This window comes from Caretta caretta, chromosome 3 (genome assembly GCF_965140235.1).
Source record: "Caretta caretta isolate rCarCar2 chromosome 3, rCarCar1.hap1, whole genome shotgun sequence".
In the NCBI taxonomy this organism is placed as follows: Eukaryota; Metazoa; Chordata; order Testudines; family Cheloniidae; genus Caretta; species Caretta caretta.
The window spans coordinates 77,005,394-77,012,440 of NC_134208.1; positions in this window are offsets into that span (position 1 = coordinate 77,005,394).

Genomic DNA, 7,047 nt, shown 5'->3' on the forward strand with positions numbered 1-7,047 from the left:
TTATGTTCTCACTATAAGGCATGTTTTGCAGACCTTGAATAATTCTTACAGATCTTTTCTGAATCTGTTCCAATTTTTCAATATCCTTTTCGAAGTCTGGACACCAGAACCAGTAAGTATTCCAGTAATGGTCCCCTAATGCCATATCTCTGTGTCATACTCCTATTTGATATTTCCCAGCTTACACAGGGGAATCCATGGGGTTTTGTCCTTTAACTACAGAATCTCACTGGAAGCTCATGTTCAGTTGTTGGTTATTCACCAGGACTCTCAAATCCTTCTCAGTATCACTGCATTCCAAAATATTATCTCCTTTCTTATAAGTGTGACCAACATTCTTTGTTCCTAAACGGATGGCCTTGCATTTGGTTGTAATACAACTAGAGCTAGTCAGAAGGAAACATGTTCCATTGGAATATGCAATTCCATTTAAATCAAAGCACTTCATGAAAGCATGTCAATTTTGCCAGAATTTCATTTTCCCATTCCAATTTTTCATTTTGAAATTACTTTTTGTTTCCATTTTCAATTGTTGATTATATATTATATTCTATAATTCAAAATTTAAAGATCAAAATTGAAATGAAACAAAACCTTTTGATTAACCAGAAATGAAAAAAAAAATTGGACTTTTTCTTTGTGGCAGATTTCAAAATTTGGAGGGTTTGTTCCTATTTAGAATTAAGCTAAATTTCAAAATCCATTGTGAAACAGAACTTCTGTCTTCTGCACAGGTCTAAACAAAACACATATTGTTCAAATGAGCCCACCTTACCAAGATATCCAATAAGTCTGTATAACTGACCTCTTCCCATCAATTTTTGTATCATCTGTAAATGTTACCAGCAATGATTTAATATTTTCTTCCAGATCATGGATTAAAATAATTAAAAGTATTTGGCCCAGAGCAGATCTCTGAAGGACTCTATTCCACAGACTGAAGATTTCTCATTTACACTTACTTTTTCAGATCTATTACTTAACCATTTTTTAATCCATCTTTATATGGACTACACTGATTTTGTCTAGTGCCAATTTTTTATCAAAATGTCATGCAGGACTAAGTCCAATGCCTTACAGAGTCCAGCACAGTTACTTTTAATTTAATTAAAAAAACATTATCATTTGTTTGACAAGAACTACTTTCCATAAACTATGTTGTTATGACATTAATTGTACTATCATCTTTTCATTCTTTACTGATTAAGTCCCATATCAGGCTTTCCATGATTTTGCCCAGGAATGGTGTCAGGCTAACCTGATCTAGCCTAAAGGAAACTTGGCTTGTCCCATTTATCCTTTTTAAATATTGGCACAATATTAGCTTTTTCCAATCCTCTGGAATTTCCCTAGTGTTCCAAGGTTCATTTAAAATCAACATTATTTGTTCAGAGAGATCCTTGGACAACTCAATAATTTGGGTACAAATAATCCAGTCCTGTTCCATAAAAAAAGATGAACTATAATAGTTTAACACCCTCAGTGATGGCATAGAAGGTATTTTCTTATTGCTGTAAGATATGAATAGTCATCCTATTTCTTTTCACACATAAAACAAAAATACTTATGCGATACTTCTGCTTTTTGTGCATCATGAGTAACAATTTTGCTATCCTTGTGACCTATAATACTGTTAGGATTTTGTTAGCTTCTGGTGTATTTAAAGAATTCCTTCTTATCATCTTTAATGATATTGGCATTAGAGTTTTCATTGATTCCTTTAGCTTCTCTTATCAATTGTCTGCATTTCTAATTGCTGATTTGTACTCATAGCTATCAAGTTCTTCATTTTTACATTTCGTATTGTAGCAGGGTATAGCAGGTTCATCTCAGCTCCTGCCCCTGCTGTGCTGACAAAGTCACTTGGAGACCCTGCGGTTCAGTAATCACTGGTGCCATTTATTTACAGGTTGTGCTCCCACTATCTTTTTACCATACACAGCTTGGGTTCTAGTGTCTGTCCCCAGGAGGGAAGAGCTAGCTGCTCCCTCACTCCTCCTCCCCCCGGCTTCCTTCCTCTCAGCCTTTTCTATAGTCCCAGCCTAACTGGATGGGCAGCTGTCTCTCATTCCCCAATTAGGCGCAGGTTTTCTCTAGCTATCTCCAATTTAAGAACATAAGAATGGCCATACTGGGTCAGACCAAAGGTCCATCAAGCACATTATCCTGTCTTCTGACAGTGGCAAATGGCAGGTGCCCCAAAGGGAATAAACAGGCTAACATCAAGTGATCCATACCCTGTCACCCAATCCCAGCTTCTGGCAAACAGAGGCTTGGGATACCATTCCTGCCATCCTGGCTAATAGCCATTGATGGACCTATCCTCCATGAATCTATCTAGCTCCCTTTTGAACCCTGTTATAGTATTGGTCTTCACAACACCCTCTGGCAAGGAGTTCCAGAGGTTGACAGTGTGTTGCATGAAAAAATACTTTCTTGTGTTTGTTTTAAACCTACTACCTATTAATTTCATTTGGTGGCCCCTTGTTCTTGTATTATGAGGAGTAAATAACACTTCCTTATTTACTTTCTCTATACCACTCATGATTTTATAGACCTCTATCATATCTCCCCTGAATTGCCTCTTTTCCAACCTGAAAAGTCCCAGTCTTATTAATCTCTCCTCATACGGAAGCCGTTCTATACCCCTAATCATTTTTGTTGCCCTTTTCTGAACCTTTTCCACTTCCAATAGATCTTATTTGAGATGGGGAGACCACATCTGCACAGAGTATTCAAGATGTGGGCATACCATGGCTTTATATAGAGTCAATATGATATTTTCTGTCTTATTATCTATCCCTTTCTTGATGATTCCCAGCATTCTGTTTGCTTTTTTGACTGCCTCTACACCTTGAGTGGATGATTTCAGAGAACTATCCACAATGACTCCAAGATCTCTTTCTTGAGTGGTAACAGCTAATTTAGACCCATCATTGTATATGTATAGTTAGGATTATGTTTTCCAACGTGCATTACTTTGCATTTACCAACATTAAATTTCATCTGCCATTTTGTTGCCCAGTCACCCAGTTTTGTGAGATCCTTTTGTAGCTCTTCGTAGTCTGCTTGGGACTTAGCTATCCTTTAATGGGAGCTGGCGTGACAGAGGGCTGAGTCAGCAGTTCTTGCCCAGCCCCTGTCACACACATATATATAGATATATACATTTAGAGTTCTAGATATAGTCAATAACTCTAAAGCAGGTGTCTTTGATGTAGAGTGCCAGTTCCCTCTCTATTCTAACAGGATAAATTTCTCTAACATAGACAGGGCCCTAGACTGTGTCAGTATCCTGGGCTTCCCCAAACCACAAACAGGCACCAGAAGACCACTTTATTTCTTTCTCATCAGTCATTTCCTTCATCCCACAGGTTAATCTTTCAGATACAACTCCTCAAGAGGGGTAGTGTGACCCCTGAATCTTCTCTCTTCAGTTTTAAAGGGCTGGTATACCCAATTACCGAATGCCTCTGCATACGTGTGAAAGGACTGCAAAACTGAGCCATGCTCAACAAAATGACCAGCAAATTATAATCAACGCATGTTAAAAACATCTTGAATAGACTGGAGGATTGAGGAATGTAAGGAGCTGGGACTTTGAAAAGTCAAGATATGACACATTTCCTTTGGAGATTTTTGGTCTAATTTGGGTGCAAGGCCCCAATAATGGAGAGTGGGAGAATGGAATTGTCTCCTCAACACTGAAAGCAGGGTGTGGGATACTCATGTGATAAGGTAGTGGCCACTAACTTGCCTATGGACAGAAGTAGTAGTTGCAGCCCTCAGTACAAACCCTGGGTGGAGCAATGCAGAAATGAACTCCATGCTGCACAGGATGTGTATGGGGTGGTATATTCCCTACATGCACACTCAGAACTGTACCCTCCATGTATGTCAGAATTGCACCATTGCCAGAGGAGCTTCCAGAACGGTTGGGCAGAAGCAATATTACCCCTTGTTTATTTTAGACAAAATTTTCAAAAGTGGTCTCTGATTTTGCAATCTATAGGTTTTCCATGCCCAGATTGAGACATCTGGGGCCTGATTTTCAGAGGTGCTGGTAACCCACAGCCTTCATTGAATTCAAGAGTGCCTGCTAACACTGCAGAATGTTTTTGTTTTATTTCTTCTTTCTCTTTCTCTTTATTTAATATCAAAACCCTCACTAGAAGTGCACATTTAAAGTACCCACCCACCACACCTTTATCAAATAATAAATGTTTATCTTTACTAGTCATTCAGAATATTTTATGAAATGCAACCAGAGAAATACGATACATTATTTACTACTTTTTTTTTCTTTCACAGCACAGATGCAATAGATACCCAGAATAAAGGAAGAAGTTGTACACATATGGTTCCTAATTTACTGTACTAACTGGTTTCCTAAGACCACATTTCCATTGGATCCTAGATAGAAAATTAAGGTACTGTCAGAATGACCTAGTGTTTCAGTGAAAGAAAAGCATTTCAGACATCAACCACTTAAACAGTTGTCACTGCAGGATGCTGCATTAAGCACAGATGTAGAGTGTCTTTGGAACTGCAGCGAGAGAACGTCAGGCTATTCAATTTTTTCCATGGCACAGGTCTTGAAACCCACATGCCGTTAAGATTTTGTATCCACTGTGAAAGGAACGTTTGGGTGAAGTCCTGATTCCATCAATACATTTCACATGAAGGCTTTATTTTTTCAACAAAGCTCCTGGCTGTGTGGGCTCCAAATGGACATTAAGGCTGAATACCAAAGTAAATAGGGTAGACAATGAACTTCATCATGCTAAACACCTGATGACTATCTCCACCAGCCCTTTCCTTCTCTGTCTCTGGCAGACTGCCTATTATTTTAGTCCTCTTTACTCAATTGGTTGTCATCAGTCTTCCACTCCAGGCATCACCCACCCTCTTAGCCTGAGACCATTCCCTACACCCCAACCTTGTCCATTCTCCTGTCTGTTGCTGTCTCTTCTGGGAAACACCATGTGCACCGAACCAATTAGTACTTAGTTTAAGGACTGGCTCAGCCTGTTCACAGCCTCAGATGGGTACAGCCGTTTTTCTGTAAAAGCTGTTCTAGAAATATACTTATAATGTGTCCAAATTAACCTTAGATTTTTGGCAATGCAATTGGCCAAGAAAGTTGATGACATAGGTCTGTTTCGCTTACCTGTCCCGGAGGACCCAAGATCAATTTTCTGCAAAGCTATAGGGTTAGTAATGCTTTGTTCCTAGTATCAAGGGGTGGCTTCAATATCTCATGTGTTGCTGGGAGGTCTATTGCCCTAAATAAAGCAGAAACATCTGGAATCACATGGGCAGTTTGTTTGCTGAGTTCAGCAGCAAAGAAGCCTGTAGTTACAGTTCCTCCCTACTGTTAGGGGACCCAGCAATTACAATCTTTACTATAGGATTACTGGTGCATTAAGCACCCTAACTATAGTAACATTCCACAGATTCTATGCAAAGATATTCTTGAAGTGTAATTTACATGGAAATGCATCCCCTGTGAAATAACCATCATTGATGGTTTAATGAAATTTAGTGAATTTTAAGGTTCTGTGTCATGTTTCAACACCAGAATAATAAATGAGATCTGAACATACCAATATTCTTTCCAGCCTTTCACTGTAACCCAAAGAATCCAGTCTTTCTGAAGATATACAGTGTAATCCTGCTGCCATTGACAGCTATGGGAGTTTTGCTATTGATTTCAGGGGGAGCCGGAGCAGCCACATGAAATGGCAGGATGTATCAGAATTGTGAGACTTCAGCCAAAAAGTTCAGAACCATGGGCTTCATTTAATATCTGTCCAATGCACTGAACATGAAAAGCTTTATACAAATGCTAAATATTTATTATTACCCAACCATAGGATATAAGTAATTCTCATCAACTTCAGTGAGTTACATGTTTCCTGCAGTGAGCTAATAGAGCCCTGGCCCACTGGGGGTAAATTGCCATTTTAGGACCTAATCCTGCAAACACTGACAAGCTTTTAAATCAATAGGACTAATCAGGGCAGCAAGCCTGCAGGGTGGACCAGTTAGTTTATTTTAGGAAATCTACAATTTTTAGGGGCATGAAATAAAATGGAAGCCTGATCACTGAAAAATGTGTTTTCTTGTTTTTATTTTTATTTTCTTCTGTTCATAATTCAAATATTTTGGCAGATCAGAAATGCTTTATCCATATTCCTTACAAGTCCAGTCACTTCTTTTATCTATGTTAGGCACTCAGATAGCTCCTATTACCGTAATATTGGAGCACCTTACAATCTTTAAAGTATTCTCCCTCACAACTCCCCTACGAGGTAGGGAAGTGCTATCTGCATTTTACAGCTGAGGAACTGAGGCACAGAGAGGCCAATGCCGAGATCCTCAAAAGTATTTAGGTGATTATCTTCCTGTTAGGAGCCTAATTCCACCATTTAGGTACCACTGACATTTTCAAAATCACTGCTCAGCAGCTGCCTAACCCCATGGGCATCTAAGTCCCCTAGGCACCTACATAGCCACTAGTTGGCATTGCAAATCTGCCCGAGCGCTGATGCTGTTCCACAGCTAATGAACGCCTAAGGGCCCTGGCTCAAGTCAAAGACCCACAATAAGATCCTCAAACTAGGCAGGGGAATGCCTAACTCATCAGCAGGGCCTGATCCTGTAGGCATGTTCTGAGCATGCTTAAGATCTAATACCAGTCAGACTCCACAGCAGGAGGGCTGCAAACAGGCCATCAATATGGGGATGGGGGGCAGCATAGCACAGCACTCACAAAACAGTCATCTAGGAGTAAGACCGGTATTGAGCATGAGCAGGAGACAGACTGTTTCAGCTGCTAAATTATGGGATACCTAAGCAGCTGACCTGGCTTAGGTGCCTAACTCCAGGAAAGGGTTTGTGGCTGAAGTTCCCAAATGGAGAGAGGTGCCTATCTCAGTCTGTCAGTGAGATGCAGCAGGTCATCTACTTAGGTGCCACCCCCCCTCTTTTTGGCCTTTCACTCTTGCGGATCCGTTTCTTGGCTGCCTTACTCTCTCCATGCAT